This window comes from Neovison vison, chromosome X (assembly GCF_020171115.1).
Source record: "Neovison vison isolate M4711 chromosome X, ASM_NN_V1, whole genome shotgun sequence".
Classification (NCBI taxonomy): domain Eukaryota; kingdom Metazoa; phylum Chordata; class Mammalia; order Carnivora; family Mustelidae; genus Neogale; species Neogale vison.
In genome coordinates, this window is record NC_058105.1 from 45773271 (window position 1) to 45790307 (window position 17037).

At 37.8% G+C, this 17037-nt stretch overlaps 1 protein-coding gene across 3 annotated transcripts in view; it reads right to left on the bottom strand.

Moving 5' to 3' along the window:
• Positions 1-17037, bottom strand: part of LOC122897383 (G-protein coupled receptor-associated sorting protein 2-like) — a 148838-nt gene that overhangs the window by 126765 nt on the left and 5036 nt on the right. For all 3 annotated transcript variants that reach the window (XM_044235601.1, XM_044235600.1, XM_044235599.1), the window contains exon 2: positions 11376-11416. The gene's annotated coding sequence lies outside the window, so the exon portion shown is untranslated. The remainder of the gene's footprint in view (positions 1-11375; positions 11417-17037) is intronic.

A 17037-nucleotide genomic window follows, 5' to 3' on the forward strand; every position in this document is an offset into this window, starting at 1 on the left:
AAACAAATAAAATCACCCTACGCCAGATACCTTCACTACTGAATTAACAATAAAAGGAGAATTACAGTAAGTCTTCCCAAGTTTTTCCTAAAAAATGGAGAAGGGAACACTTACTAACATTCCAATAGGTCTGCATTACCCTGGTACCAAAATCAGACAAAGACATGGCAAGAAAAGAAAATTACAGTCAAATATGTTTTATAATGCTGATGCAAAATTCTCCAACAAAATGCTAAAAAAGCAAATTCAATAGTATATATAACGAATTCTATACCATGGCCAACTGGGGTTCACTTCTGGAATTTAAGGATGATTCAACATACAAAAATCAACACTTACTTGTGGAGCATAAGGAATAACATGGAGGACATTAGGAGAAGGAAAGGAAAAGTGAATTGGGGGAAATCAGTGGGGGAGACGAAGCATGAGAGACTGTGTGGACTCTGAGAAACAAACAAGGAAACGTTTTGGAAGGGAGGGGTGTGGGGGGATGGGTGATCCTGGTGGTGGGTATTAAGGAGGGCACAAAATGCATGGAGCACTGTGTGTGGTGCATAAAAAATGAATCCTGGAACACTGAAAAAATAAAATAAAAATTTTAAAAATCCATCATATTGCAACACAACACATTAACAAAATGAAGGCAAAAAACAAATCATCTCAATTCATGTAGAAATAGCACTTGACAAAATTCAACACCCTTTCATCAAAACAGTCAACAACCCAGGAATAGAAGGAAACTTCCTCAACACAATAAAGGCCATAAATGAAAAGCCCATGTCTAAAGATCATATTCAATAGAGAAAGACTGAAAGATTTTCCCTAGGATAGAGAATAAGACAAGGATGTTCACATTCCCCACTTCTATTCAATGTAGTATTGGAGGTTTCAGCTGTAACAATAATACAAAACAAAGAAACAAAAGACATCTAAATTGTAATGGATGAAATAAAATAATCTGTGCTCAAAAATGGCATGGCATATATGTAGACAACCCCAAAGATTCTGCAAAAAATCTTAGAACTAATAAACAAATTCAGCAAAATTTCAGGATTCAAAATCAACACACAAAATGTGTTGCATTTCTATACAATAACAATGAACAATCTAAAAAAAGAAATTAAGAAAGTCATTTCATTTACAATAGCATCAAAAGAATATAATTCTTAAGAAGACAATGAAGTAGGCCAAAGACTGTACATTGAAATCTACAAAACACTGCTGAAAGAAATTTAAAGACATAAATTGGAAACACATCTTGTGCTCATCAACTGTAAAGATTACACATTGTTAAGATGTCACTACTACCAAAAGTGACCTGTAAGATTCACTGAAATCCCTATCAAAATCCCAATGATAGAGGTGCCTGGGTGGCTCAGTTGTTTAAATGTCCAACTCTTGATTTAGGCTCAGGTCATGATCTCAATTGTAAGATCAAGCCTTGAGTTTGACTCTGCACTTAGCGTGGATTCTGCATGTCTCTTCTCTTCCCCTGCTGCCTCTCCCCCTGTTGTTGGGAGGCACTCTTGCTCCCTCCAAAATAAATAAACAAATAAAGAAATAAAATCTTTTTTAAAAATCCCAATGATATATTCTGCAAAAATAGAAAAACCTATCTCAAATTCATATAGAATCTCGTGGGATCCAAAATGAACAAAATGATCTTAAGAAAGAAATAAAAGTTGGTATTCACTTTCCTAATTTCAAAATAAAGGTATTCTGGCACAATTTCAATGTGTGTGTGTGTGTGGAAGTGGTTCCAAAACCACTAAGAGATGCTTGGATACCAGCAGGGCGTCCTATAATTAAACTTGATTCTGATACTATCAACCTGGAAATAGTATGAGATCCCATAGGTTAAGTAAGCTCTCAGTCTTGCAGGACTGCACTCCCCCCACCCACCTTTGAATTACAGTCTCAAATACAGATTACCATTTTTGCTTCCCACTGACAGGCTATAGATGGGAGGTTTCAATGACCCCCTCCTTAAGTTTGATTAATTGGCTATGGCAATTCACAGAACTCACAGAAACATTTATTGAATTACCATTCATAAATGTGTGTGTGTGTGTGTGTGTGTGTGTATAAAACTATAAAACTCAGGAATAGCTAGACGAAAGAAATGCATAGGGCAAAGTATGGGGAATGTATACAGAGCTTCCATGCTCTCTCCCAGCACTCCAGTCTCCCAGAATCTTCATGTGTTCACCAATGCAGAAGCTTTATGAACCCTGTCCCTCTGAGTATTTATGGAAGTCTTATTATGTAGATATGATTGATTAAATTATTGACCACTGGGGATTGCTTCAACTTCCAGGTGCCTCCCCTTCTAGGAAGTAGGGGTGGGAAAGGCAGTAGAGAGTTGGACTGAAAGTTCCAACCCTCTACCAACCCTCTAATCACATGGCTGGTTCCTTTGGAAATCAGCCCCCATCCTTAGGTGCTTTCCAAAAGTCACCTTATTAACATAACCCTATTTGTAGTAAAAAGGTACTTGTTATGAACATGAATATGACACCCATTTCATGCTAATGGCTCTAAAGTAGATTTCAGGAACTGAGGACAAGAGACCAAATATTATGACAAAAAATTCCCCCATTGCTTTGTTGACTGTCTCCTTTGTCATGCAGAAGCCTTTTATCTTGATGAAGTCACAGAAGTTCATTTCGCTTTTGTTTCCCATGCCTTTGGAGATTTGTCTTGAAAAAAGTTGCTAAAATAGATGTGGAAGAGGTTACTTCCTATATTTTCCTCTAGGATTTTGATGGACTCCTGTCTCACACCCACAGAATGGGAGACGATATTTGCAAATGACATTACAGACAAAGGGTATCCTAGATCTATAAAGAACTTCTCAAACTCAACACCCCAAAAACAAATAATGAAGTCAAAAAATGGGCAGAAGACATGAACAGACACTTGTCTAAAGACATAAAAATGGCTAACAGACACCTGAGAAAATGTTCATCATCATTAGCAATAAGGGAAATTCAAATCCAAACCACATTGAGATACCACTTTATACCAGTTAGAATGGCAAAAACAGACAAGGTAAGAAGCGGCAAACGTTGAAGACGTTGTGGAGAAAGGACGACCCTTTACACTGTTGGTGGGAATGCAAACTGATACAGACACTTTGGAAAATAGGGTGGAGGCTCCTCAAAAAGTTAAAAATAGAGCTGCCCTAAGACCTAGCAATAGCACTACTGGGTATTTACCCCAAAGGTACAGATGTAGTGAAAAGAAGGGCCATCTGTACCCCAATGTCCATAGCAGCAATGGCCACAATCGCCAAACTGGAAAGTGCCAAGATGCCCTTCAACATAAGAATGGATAAAGAAGATGGGGTCCATATACACAACTGGATATTATTCAGCCATTGGAAAGGATGAATACCCAACTTTTTCATCAACATGGATGGGACTGGAGGAGATTATGCTAAGTGAAATAAATCAAGCAGAGAAAGTAAATTATCATATGGTTTCACTTATTTGTGGAACATAAGGAATAGCTTGGAAGACATTAGGAGAGGGAAGGAAAAATATGAAGGGGAGGAATCAGAGGGGGAGATGAACCCTAAAAGACTTTGGACTCTGAGAAACAAACTGAGTGTTTTAGAGGGGAGTGGTGGGGGGATGGGTAAGCCCGATGACAGATACTAAGGAGGGCACATATTGTATGGAGCACTGGGTATTATATGCAAACAATGAATCATGGAACACCATGTCAAAAACTAATGATGTACTGTATGGTGATTAATATAACAGAATTAAAAAAAAAAAAGATGCCCCCATTGCTCTTATCACTCAGGAAATTCCAAGGGCTTTTGGGAGCCGTGAGCCAGGAATCATAGATAAAGACCAAATATATATTTCTTATAAACCATAATATCACACAAAGTCTCCTATAATACTTCAGTAATCTAAACAGTATGGTACTGGCATAAAAACAGATATATAAACTAGTAAAATAGACTAGAGATGCCAGAAATCAACCCCGGTATATATGGCCAAATAATTCCTGGCAAGAGTATCAAGGGGCGTTAGAGAGGAGTAGGGAATTTGGGTAAATTGGAAGGGGAGGTGAACCATGAGAGACTATGGACTCTGAAAAACAGTCTGAGGGGTTTGAAGTGGCGGGGGGGTGGGAGGTTGGGGTACCAGGTGGTGGGTATTATAGAGGGCACGGCTTTCATGGAGCACTGGGTGTGGTGAAAAAATAATGAATACTGTTTTTCTGAAAATAAATAAATTGGAAAGAAAAAAAATATTAGCAATAAATAAATAAATAAATAAATAAATAAATAAAATCTTAAAAAAAAAAAAGAGTATCAAGTCCATTCAATGGAGAAGAGATATTCTTTTCAAGAAATGATGCTGGGAAAACGAAATCATATGCAAAAGAAATCTGGACCCTTACCTTATACAATATATAAAAATTAACTCAAAATTGATCAAAAACAAACTTAAGAGCTAAATCTTTAAAACTTTTAGAAGAAAGCATAGGGAAAAACTTCATGACATTGGGTTTGGCAATGATTCTTTCAATATGACACCAAAATCATAAGAAAAAAATAGATCAATAGACTTCATCATAACTAAAATCTTTGGCACATCAAAAGACCCTTTGAAGAGAGTAAAAACACAACCCACACAGAGTGGGAGAAAAAAACTTCTGAATCATAAATATGGTAAGGGGTTAATACCAAAAATTTATAAAGAACTCCTAAAACTCAACAATGGCAACAGAAAGACCAAACAACCCTATTTTAAGGGCTTATTTTTAAGGGCCAAACCCCTGAATAGGAATTTTTCAAAGAAAATATACAAGTATACAAGCCAATAAGTATACAAATATACTATTTGTATACAAATATACTATTTTTAAGGGCCAAACCCCTGAATAGGAATTTTTCAAAGAAAATATACAAGTATACAAGTATACAAGCCAATAAGTATACAAATATACTATATATAGTATAGTATACTATATATAGTATATACTTGTATATATATACTATATTGTATATATATACAAATAGTATATTTGTATATATATACAATATAGTATACAAATATACAAGCCAATAAGAACATGAAAGGATGATCAAATCATTAGTCATCATAGACATACAAAGCAACCAGGAGATACCACTTCACACACATTAAAACGGGTATTATCAAACCACTGAAACAACAAATGTTGGCAGGGATGTGGAGAACTTGAAACCCATGTATATTTTTGGTAGGAATGTAAAATGGTACAGCTGCTTTGGAAAATAGTATGGTGGTTCCTCAAAAAATTAAACACAGAATTAACATATGATGTAATAATTCCATTTCTAGGTATGTATCCAAACCAACTGAAAGCAGGGACTCAGATAGTGGTATAACCAGTGTTCTTAGCAGCCTATTCACGACTGTCAAAGTGTGCAAACAACCAAAATATACACAGAGATGAATGGAATTTGAAATATCATTCAGTCTTACAAAGAAATGAAATTTTGACACAAGTATGAACTTCAAAAACACTATGTGAAACAGCCAGACACCAAGTTATAAATATTGTACAATTTCACTTTTGTGATGTATTTAGAGTTGGCAACTTTCTAGAGAGAAAATAGAATAGTGTTGTAAGTGGCTAACTAGGAGTGGGTAGTAAGGACTGGGAAGTTACTGTTTAATGGATACAGAGTTTCAGTTTGGGATGACAAAAAATGTTCTGGAGATGGACAGTGGTGATGGTTGAAGCACAAGTGGAGGTACTTAATGCCAATGAATTATAAATATAAAATTGGTTAAAATGTAAAATTTTATGTTATGTATATATTACCACAATGTTAAGAAACAGAAATGTATAATACAAAAAGTGAACGTTAGTGTAAACTAGAAACTTTAGTTAACAAAAATGTAGCAATATTCATTCATCAACTATAACAAATGTATCACACTAATGTAAGATACTAATACTATGAGAAACCATGTGGGGAAAGAGGGGTGGGAGAGAAGTAGTATGTCTGAGCTTTCTGTACTTTCTGCTCCACAAAGTACAGTTACTAACTGAAACTGCTCTAAAACAGTCAATTAATTTTTTTAAAGCCAGTATTATTGCATTTTTGGTTCATCATTTGTTGTTTTTTTTCTAGTGTATTTTAAAAGCCAAATGCATAAAACTATAATTGAAGATCTGCATTAATGAATATGCAATGTATAAAGATCTAATTTGTGACAATAATAACATAAAGAGGGAACCAGAGTTGTAAAGGAGCAGTTTTGTATACTACTGAAACTAAGTTGATACTTGTAAAAACTGGGGTTTTATAGACTTAAAATATTAATTATAATTGACTGAGTAGTCACTAAGGAAAAAAAACTAAAAACATACAGAAAAGAACAAGAAGTAAATCAAAATGGTACAGAAAATACAAAATTGCTTTGTACAGTGGCTATACTTTTTTACATTCCCACCAGAATGTACAAGGGCTCCAGTTTTTCTACATCCTTGCTAACACTTGCTATTACTCACTTTTTAAAGAATTATAACTATTTAGTGGCTGTGAATTGATATCACTACAGTTTTGATTTGAACCATTATTGATTATTTGAATATCTTCTTTGGAGAAATATCTATTCAAATCCTTTGACTATTCTGTAATCATTTTATTTGTCTTTGTATTGAGTGGAAAGAGTTATATTTTATATTTATATTAATAAATATAAATTAATATTATTTGTACAACATTTATATTTTATATTTTATGTTCTGGGTATTAGACCCCTATCATATACATAATTTGCAAATACTTTCTCCTATGCTATGAGTAGTCTTTTTACTTTAGTGACGGCATCATTTGAAACATGTTACTATGTTTAAAGCCAAACTGAGTAAGCCTAGTAGCTTTGTTCTAAAAAGGGCTGGAGGAAAATACTTTGGAAAACAGTATTCATTATATTAATTCAGTATTCAATATATTAATATTCATTATGTTATAGTCATCATATTAATCATTAAACCCTGGTATCAATGTAGTAAAGCCAATACATAAGTTACTCAAGATATCCATGCAATTGATTTATTGAATCCTTGCAACTCCAGGATATTCTGATACATTCAGTTTTGGGGACAAAGATGCCAGAACACGGGCGCCTGGATGGCTCAGTGGGTTAAGATGCTGCCTTTGGCTCAGGTCATGATCTCAGGGTCCTGGGATCGAGTCCCACATCAGGCTCTCTGCTCAGCGGAGAGCTGGCTTCCCTTCCTCTCTCTCCGCCTGACTCTCTGCCTACTTGTGATCTCTCTCTGTCAAATAAATAAAGAAAAATTTTTTTAAAAAAAGATGCCAGAACAAAAGTATGTAATCGGAGAAATTTGATCAACCAAAATTGATATTTTGCTTCAATCACAATAGAAACTTATCTGTATAAGCTTCTACTTATGACTGGTAAAAAAACAAAAAAACAAAAAAAACAAAAAAACACACCATTTTATAGTCTGTGTAATAAAAAGGCTGGCTCCATTTTTTGATCTTTGACTACTGTCAGCTTTTAAGCTTCACCCCTCCTTCTATTCTGCCCCACATACAAAAAAATCAATAACTTCCCCTTGTGTCCCTTCTCTTTAGAAAAGTTTGATAATCTTACTGAGAAATCATTTATCGCATAAATTATTGATGATTTATATTAATTTATATAATTATCTGAACAGTATCTCCACATACTTGAAACAAAATAACAAAGCATTTATAACTCAAAATAGTAAACTCTCAAATTTATTAGCACTATGAGAATTCTTATCTTTTCTTTGCATACCGGGGATTTGTGAATCTTAAGTTTGTGCCAAAAAAATTTTCTTTTCATACTTTTCCACAGCCCCCAAAAAGCTACTATGAAGCACTTAGCCACTTAGAAATTGAGTTGCATTTTTCTCTTTAATTAATTAATTTATTTATTTGAGAGAGGGGAGACAGAGAAAGAGGGAGAGAGAGAGGAAGAGCAGAGGGAGAGGGAGAATCTGGAGCAGACTCCACATTGAGCACAGAGCCCAACGCAAGGCTCAATCCCATGATCCTGTGACCATGACCTGAGCTGAAATCAAGAGTCGAGGGCTAAACTGAGCCACCCAGGTGCCCCTAAATTGTATTTTCTTTCTTTCTTTTTTTTTTAATTTATTTTTTATTTATTTTCAGCATAACAGTATTCATTATTTTTGCACCACACCCAGTGCTCCATGCAAATCGTGCCCTCTATAATACCCACCACCTGGTACCCCAACCTCCCACCCCCCTGCCACGTCAAAACCCTCAGATTGTTTTTCAGAATCCATAGTCTCTCATGGTTCACCTCCCCTTCCAATTTCCCCCAACTCCCTTCTCCTCTCTAACTCCCCATGTCCTCCATGCTATTTGTTATGCTCCACAAATAAGTGAAACCATAGGATAACTGACTCTGTCTGCTTGACTGATTTCACTCAGCATAATCTCTTCCAGTCCCGTCCATGTTGTGACAAAAGTTGGGTATTCGTCCTTTCTGATGGAGGCATAATTCTCCATAGTGTATACGGACCACATCTTCCTTCCTTATCCATTCGTCTGTTGAAGGGCATCTTGGTTCTTTCCACAGTTTGGCGACCATGGCCATTGCTGCTATAAACGTTGGGATACAGATGGCCCTTCTTTTCACGACTTCTGTATCTTTGGGGTAAATACCCAGTAGTGCAATTGCAGGGTCATAGGGAAGCTCTATTTTTAATTTCTTGAGGAATTTCCACACTGTTCTCCAAAGAGGCTGCACCAACTTGCATTCCAGGTGGGATTCATCCCTGGGCTCCAAGGATGGTTCAACATTCGCAAATCAATCAATGTGATAGAACAAATTAATATGAGAAGAGAGAAGAACCACATGGTCCCCTCAATTGATGCAGAAAAAGCATTTGACAAACTCCAGCATCCGTTCCTGAATAAAACACTTCAAAGTATAAGGATAGAGGGAACATTCCTGAACTTCATCAAAACTATCTATGAAAGACCCATAGCAAATATCCTCAATGGGAAAAAGCTTGCAGCCTTCCCGTTGAGATCAGGAACAAGACAAGGATGCCCACTCTCACCACTCTTGTTCAACATAGTATTAGAAGTCCTAGCAACAGCAATCAGACAACAAAGAGAAATAAAAGGTATCCGAATTGGCAATGAAGAAGTCAAACTCTCTCTCTTCACAGATGACATGATTCTTTATATGGAAAACCCAAAAGACCCCACCCCCAAACTACTAGAACTCATACAGCAATTCAGCAATGTGGCAGGATACAAAGTCAATGTACAGAAATCAGTAGCCTTCTTATACACTAACAATGAAAATACAGAAAAGGAAATTAGATAATCGATTCCATTTACTATAGGACCAAGAGCCATAAGATACCTGGGAATAAACCTAACCAAAGAGGTAAAGGATCTGTATTTGAGGAACTACAGGACACTCATGAAAGAAATTGAAGAAGACACAAATAGATGGAAGACCATTCCATGCTCTTGGATCGGAAGAATAAACATTGTTAAAATGTCTATACTGCCTATAGCAATCTATACTTTTAATGCCATTCCAATCAAAATTCCACTGGTATTTTTCAAAAAGCTGGAGCAAATAATCCAAAAATTTGTATGGAATCAGAAGAGACCCCGAATCGCTAAGGAAATATTGAAAAACAAAAATAAAACTGGGGGCATCACGCTACCTGATTTCAAGCTTTACTACAAAGCTGTGATCACCAAGACAGCAGGGTAGTGGCATAAAAACAGACACATAGACCAGTGGAACAGAGTAGAGAGCCCAGATATGGACCCCCAACTCTATGGGCAAATAATCTTCAACAAAATGGGAAAAAATATACAGTGGAAAAAGGACAGTCTCTTCAATAAATGGTGCTGGGAAAACTGGATGGCTATATGTAGAAGAATGAAACTCGACCATTCTCTTACACCGTACACAAAGATAAATTCAAAATGGATAAAAGACCTCAACGTGAGATAAGAATCCATCGGAATCCTAGAGGAGAACATAGGCAGTAATCTCTTTGATATCAGCCCCAGCAACTTCTTTCAAGATATGTCTCCAAAGGCAAAGGAAACAAAAGCCAAAATAAACTTTTGGGACTTCATCAAAATCAAAAGCTTCTGCACAGCAAAGGAAACAGTCAAAAAAACAAAGAGGCAACCCACGGAATGGGAGAAGATATTTGCAAATGACAGTACAGACAAAAGGTTGATATCCAGGATCTATAAAGAACTCCTCAAACTCAACACACACAAAACAGATAATCATATCAAAAAATGGGCAGAAGATATGAACAGACACTTCTCCAATGAAGACATACAAATGGCTATCAGACACATGAAAAAATGTTCATCATCACTAGCCATCAGGGAGATTCAAATTAAAACCACATTGAGATATCACCTTATACCAGTTAGAATGGCCAAAATTAGCAAGACAGGAAACAACATGTGTTGGAGGGGATGTGGAGAAAGGGGAACCCTCTTACACTGTTGGTGGGAAAACAAGTTGGTGCAGCCTGAATTGTATTTTCTTATTGGGGAAACTCATATTCCTCATCTGATTCTTCTCTGTGAGTTAATGTAACTTATATATTTTCTTCAATATTAGTAAAATTTTAATTAAAAAAAGTGATACCATTTTGCATCTATCAGATTGGCAGATATGTTTAAATATGTAAATAATCAGAACTGTTAGTGGGTGTAGGGAACCAGGGACTCTCATATACTGATAGTCAGTGGGTAAGATAATATAATCCCTTCCTAAGGAGATTTCAAATGTCAATTAAAATGAAAAGTACCTATGACCCAGAAGTCTACTTAGAATCACCCAAAGAAACAAAAATAATATTGTAATACATGAAATTCAATACATCACTAAGAAGAAAGACATAGATACATACTTGTACAGAAAAATCCCTAAATGAAACTATTGAAAAAATGTTAAAGAATAATACATATGCTATGATAAAATTTAATACTTTAAAAAATCCTCAGGACATTTATATATCTTTGTATGTATGTATAGAAAAGTTCTAGAAACTGACAAATATGTGTTGCCCCTAGGAAGAGGCTGGGATTGGAGTTGTATTCAAAGAGGTCTTTATTTATGATGTTTAATTTTTTGAAAGTAAAATGTATTAAGATATTGTACTATTAGAGGTTTGAGGGTCCAAGTAAATATCTTCTTCCCCTAACCATGCTCTAGATAAAATGAATAAAAATAATAAAGTAGGGAGTGATGTCAGCAACACAGATGTATAGGGCTTCCTAGTGCTCAACTACCTCAGAAATACTAATTTGAATAACTATCCATGCACAAAAATACCTTCAAAAGAGCCAAGGATTCCAGTTGAGGGATGACAGCACCTGGGTGAAGCACAGAAATAAGAAAAGATGTATTGAGGAGCGTAGGAAAATAGATTCACATTAACTCCATCACCTTTCCCCCCAAACCCAGTAGCCCAGCATGGGGAAATACCCTTCCCATGAGAAATGGAGAGTGAAGTGAGTGTCCAATTTCACCAGACTCCAGAGCCATACTGTCCCAGCACAAGGTCAACTCTTATGGCCCTAAGTGGCTCTCTGCAGTCTCCCACAAACCCAGGCCCCCAGCTCACTGCAGTGCCTTCCAGATCCACAACTTTAAGCATTTCCCATGATACCAGGCTCTCAATCAGCTCCTATAAAACCAGGCTCCTGGCTCACCTCAGAACTATCAGCTCCAGCATGCCCAAGTGACTCCCATGGTTCCAGACAGCTTCCAGAGCACCAGATTCCTGGCAGGTTCCCACAAACCCCAGCCTCTGACTCATCCAGGTATCTGCCAACTCCTATGGCTTCAGGTGGCTTCTGTAGCACCAGGATCCCAGAGGGTTCTTATGAACCCAGGCTTCTGGCTCACCCTGGCAAAAACCAGTCCCAGTGGTCTGAGGTGGCATCTGTGGGTCCATATTCATAGCAGACTTCTGCACACCTAGGTTCCTGGCTTACGAGAGAGCTGGCTGCTTCCTAAGGCCATGAATGGCTCTGTGGCCCAGGCTTTCAGTATATCCTCATTCTTGCCAACTCCCACAGCCCCAGATGGCTCCTGTCACCTCAGGCTACTAATCAGCTACTATGAATTCAGGCTTCCAGCTGAACCCAACATCAGGCTGGGTACTGCCGACCCAGGCTTTTGATACACCCCAGCACCAGGCTAGCTCCCGCAGCCCTAGTCCTCCAGCCTACCCCAGTGCCAGACTAGTCCCTGCAGACCTAAACTCTAGGGCAGTTCCTATGGACCCAGGCTCTTAGCCTATCCCAGCACCAGGCCAGCCTCTGTGCTCCAACCTCAAGGATAGCTCCCGGTGCCTGGCCTTCCCCAGCACCAGAGTGGTCACAATGGCCCTTGCCTTCAGGTTGACTCCTGTGACCAGACTCACAGCTTCCCCTAGTACACAACTGGTCCCTGTGGACTGAGACATCAGGCCAACTCCAGTGGTCCCTGGTGCTTATTAGGTCCCAGTGAATCTAGGCTCCAGGCCTGCCTCCTTGGACCCAGGCACCAGGTGGATCCCCATGTACACAAGCATGAGGCTTGCCCACTTGCTTACCCAGATACCAGACCTGCCCACTCATAGTCCAGCAGAGAGTCCACCATTGACACCACTGGATAGCCCACCCTGAATCTGTGGATGAGTTGTTTAATGATGGGTTTTGTCTGCAGAAGCAGTCTATAAAGACTAGAAGAGGTTCTAATTCTTCAAATGTGCAGGCACTGAAACAAGGCCACAGGGATCATGAATAATCAAGGAAACACTTCACCAAAGGAAACTGATAAAACTCCAATGACTGACTCTACAGAAACAGATCTATGAACTGTCTGACGAAGAATTCAAAAAATTTCTCTTAAATTCAGTGAACTACATGAAAACACAGACAAGTAAATGAAATTAGGGAAAAACAAAATGAGAAGTTCAATAAAGATACAGAAACCATTTTAAAAAAGGCAGAAATCCTAGAAGACACTGAATGAACTGAAGAATTCAAAAGAGAGCTTCAACAGCAGACTCAACCAAGAAGAGTTAGTAAATAAGAAGGTATCTGAATGTCACTTGAAATCTTTCAGTAAAATGCAAAAAGAAAGAATAAGGAAATAGGGTGAAGAAATACTACATAAATTAGGGGATATTATTTTTAAAAAATCCCTGCATTACTGAAGTCCCAGAAGAAGAGTGGGAGAAAGGAGAAGAAAGCTTATTTAAAGAAATAATGACTAAGAACTTACCAAATTTGGAGAGAGATTTGGACATATAAGTTCATGAAGGTCATAGGCCAGCCCCAAATTTCAACCTAAAACAAGTTTTTCTAAGACACATTTTAACAAAACTGTCTAAAAATCAAGCACACTTTGTCACTGCCAAAGGCAAAAAGAAAATCTTAAAAGCGGCAAAGATAAGAAGACTGTAGCTTACAAGGGAACCTCCATAATACTATAAATGGATTTCTCAGTAGAAATCTTGAAGGCTAAGAGAGAGTGGGGTGATATATTCAAAGTGCTGAAAGGAAAAATACTGCCAACCAATAACACATTACTCAACAAAGCTGTCTTTCACAAATGAGAGATAAATAATTTACCAAAAATACAAAAGCTTAAGGCAGTTCATAACCACTAGATCTACCTTACAAGAAATAATGAAAGGAGGATTCATCATTCAGTTCTTTAAGTTCTTAAAGGATTCAATTCTTAAAAAAAAACTTCATTTATTTATCTGTCAGAGAGAGAGAGAGAGCATGCACAAGCAGAGGGAGCAACAAGGAGAGGGAAAAGCAGGCTCCCTGCTGAACAAGGACACTAGAATCATGACCTGAGCCAAAGGCAGATGCTAAATGGACTGAGCCACCCAGGCATCCCAAAAGCTTCAATTCCTTTAGCTGAAGATGGGGGCATCTGGGTGACTCAGTTCATTGTCTGCCTTTGGCTCAGGTCATGATCCCGGGATCCTGGGATAGACCCCACATCGCGCTCTCTGCTCAGCTGGGAGCCTGCTTCTCCCCCTGCTTGTGCTCTCTCCCTCTCTCTCTTTCTGTCAAAATAATAAACAAAATATTTTTAAAAAGCTGAAGATAACAGGAGGAAAACCTGAAAATTCACAAATAAGTGGAAATTAAGCAACATGCTCCTGAACAACCAATGGATCAAAAATAAAATCAAAAAGTAAATTAAAAAATATCTTCAAACAATGAAAGAGAAAACACGACATACCAAAACTTATTGGATGTATCAGCTTGTCTAAGAGGGAGATTTGTAGTAATAAACCCCTGTGCACTTGGTGGTAAGGTCAATTTCTTTAACCACTATAGAAAACAGTATGGAGGTTCCTTGAAGAATTAAAAATATAGGGGCACCTGGGTGGCTCAGTGGGTTAAGCCTCTGCCTTTGGCTCAGGTCATGATCTCAGGGTCCTGGGATCAAGCCCCGCATTGGGCTCTCTGCACAGCGAGGAGCCTGCTTTCCCCTCTCTCTCTGCCTGCCTTCCCCTCTCTCTCTGCCTGCCTCTCTGCCTACTTGTGATCTCTCTCTGTGTCAAATAAATAAAATCTTTTAAAAAATAATAAAAATAAAAATATAACTACCACATATCTAGCAATCCCGCTTCTAGATATATATCTGAAAGAAATAAAATCACTTTCTTAAAGAGATCTTTACCTTCATGTTTACTGTAGCCTTATTCAAATTGCCAAGACATGGAAACAACTTAACTGTCCATTGACAGATGAATGGAAAATGTAAATGTGGTGTATATACAAAATAATATTATTCAGCCACAAAACTGGAAATCCTTTCTTTAGGGACCCTAACAATGGACCCTAAGGGCATTATGCCATGTGAAATAAGCCAGACAGAGAAAGACAAATACAAAAGAGTCTTACTTATATGTGGACTCTAACAATACAACTCACAGAAATAGAGAGTAGCAATTGTGGTTGCCAGGGGCTGGGGACAGATGAGATGAGGAGATGTTTGTCAAAGGGTACAAATTTCCACCTATAAGATGAATAAGTTCTGGTGATCTGATGTACAGTATGGTGACTATAAGTAATAATACTGTATTACACATATGAAAATTTTTAAGAGAGTAAATCCTAAATATTATCACCACAAAAAATGGTATTCATGTGATGGAATGGTGGTGTTAACTAACATATAGTGGTAATCATCTCACAATATATATGAATATCAAACCATGATATTATAGAACTTAAATTTACATATGTTATATATCAGTAATATCTCTGTAAACCTGGGGAATAAAAGAATCTTTGTTACTGACAAATTTTATACAGACGAATGTGACTTAGAATTCCAGACAACAGTGTTCCTAAAAATAAATCCAAGAATTTGCTAAAATATCCCACCTAATTAGAAACTGGGGATGTATTTCACTGCACACATGAAAACTTATATTATGGAAAAGAAAAGTAGGACACAGCCCTTTGTGGTAAGGCAACCTTTCAAAGAGAAAGGGAAGATGGAAAAATAAGAAGGAGCAAGGATGAGGGCAGAGAAACGTCACAGTTGTCATTCTAATGAAGTTCCCACTAACAGCGTGTGCTAACAGTCCAGGTGTGTTGTAGGAAGATTACTTGCTTTACTTCATGACAGGAAAGATGAGAAATCCATCCTTATTTTCACTCCCAGGCAGCAACATTTTAAGAGGAGTAATATCAGATCAACTCTGATACTACATGGAGTTCCCTGAATTATTTTTCCAGTAAAGGAGTGAAACAAGGAATGAGCAATAGGGTTTTGACTTCAAGCACACCCCAGGAACTGTCTTGGAAATGACTGTCTCCCATAATTCCCACCTAAGGGAGACCATCAGCTTCTTGCTTTGACACAAATACCTGCATACCCCACACTCATTCTTCTCTTTAGCCAATGGAAAATTCCATAGCTGACTGTGTGCTCCATAGGGCATGAGAAACAGAGTATTTCCAAAGGGTCTGATCTAATTATATTGGGAAGACCCCAACTCTGAAATTAGTACACATGGCTGGAATTCCAAGGGACTAAAAAACAAATTATAAACAGGCACCTGGGTGGCTCAGTAGGTTGAGCATCTGACTCTTGATCTCAGCTCAGGTCTTGAACTCAGGGTCCTGAGCTCAAGCCCTGTATTGGGCTCCACACCAGGTGCAAAACCTACTTATGAAAAAATAACAAAGAACTTCAAAAACCATCTAACTAGTAACTGCACATTGCAAAATCCCTACTTTTTTCACCCTTTAGTGCACATGTGTGGCCAGCTGTCCTTCACTTTAACTCCTAGATATATAAAAGATAGGTTTAGAACTGACCTTAATAGAAATTAAAATAGGCATGGCTTCTAAAACTAGGAATACATGAAAACTTGTTGAGACTTTTCAGTTTAGGCCTTTCCCCAAATACATAAATTAGGAGCAAGAGGAAGTTCAAAAGACTAGTATTTATACACTGATCCTAATATCTGTATTTCCCAATTCTTGGCAGTAAAGGAAAGGGCCAATAACAGCAAAGGAGGCAAAGGTAACCCCAGATACCAATCTATACCTGGAATTCTATGTCAGTAACCCCTAGCCAGAACCTAGCTTTCATTAAGTAGAAACAGGAGGACCTGAAGAGGTATAGACCACATGGCTTCAGCTCCGTAAACTGCACAGATAGGATAATGGAATCAGGGGAATTAATTTCTTCCTAACTCTACACCCTTAAGGACTTTGGAGCCCTGCAGCTATCTCACGGAGCTCAGCTTGCTCAGCTTGCTCAGCTCCAAGCTACCTACCACCAAGGATAGGTGCAAATTACCAAGCCCAAAGCATTGGCCAGGAAACAAAAGCAGGGATGAGAGTAAATAGACATCAAGGTAGGACAAATGAGACTATCCATGAAGCAGCTTCTGTAATTAGTTCCAGGAAGACCTTCCTCTGAGGCCCAGGACTACAGGGAATGAAGCAGTAAACCTGGT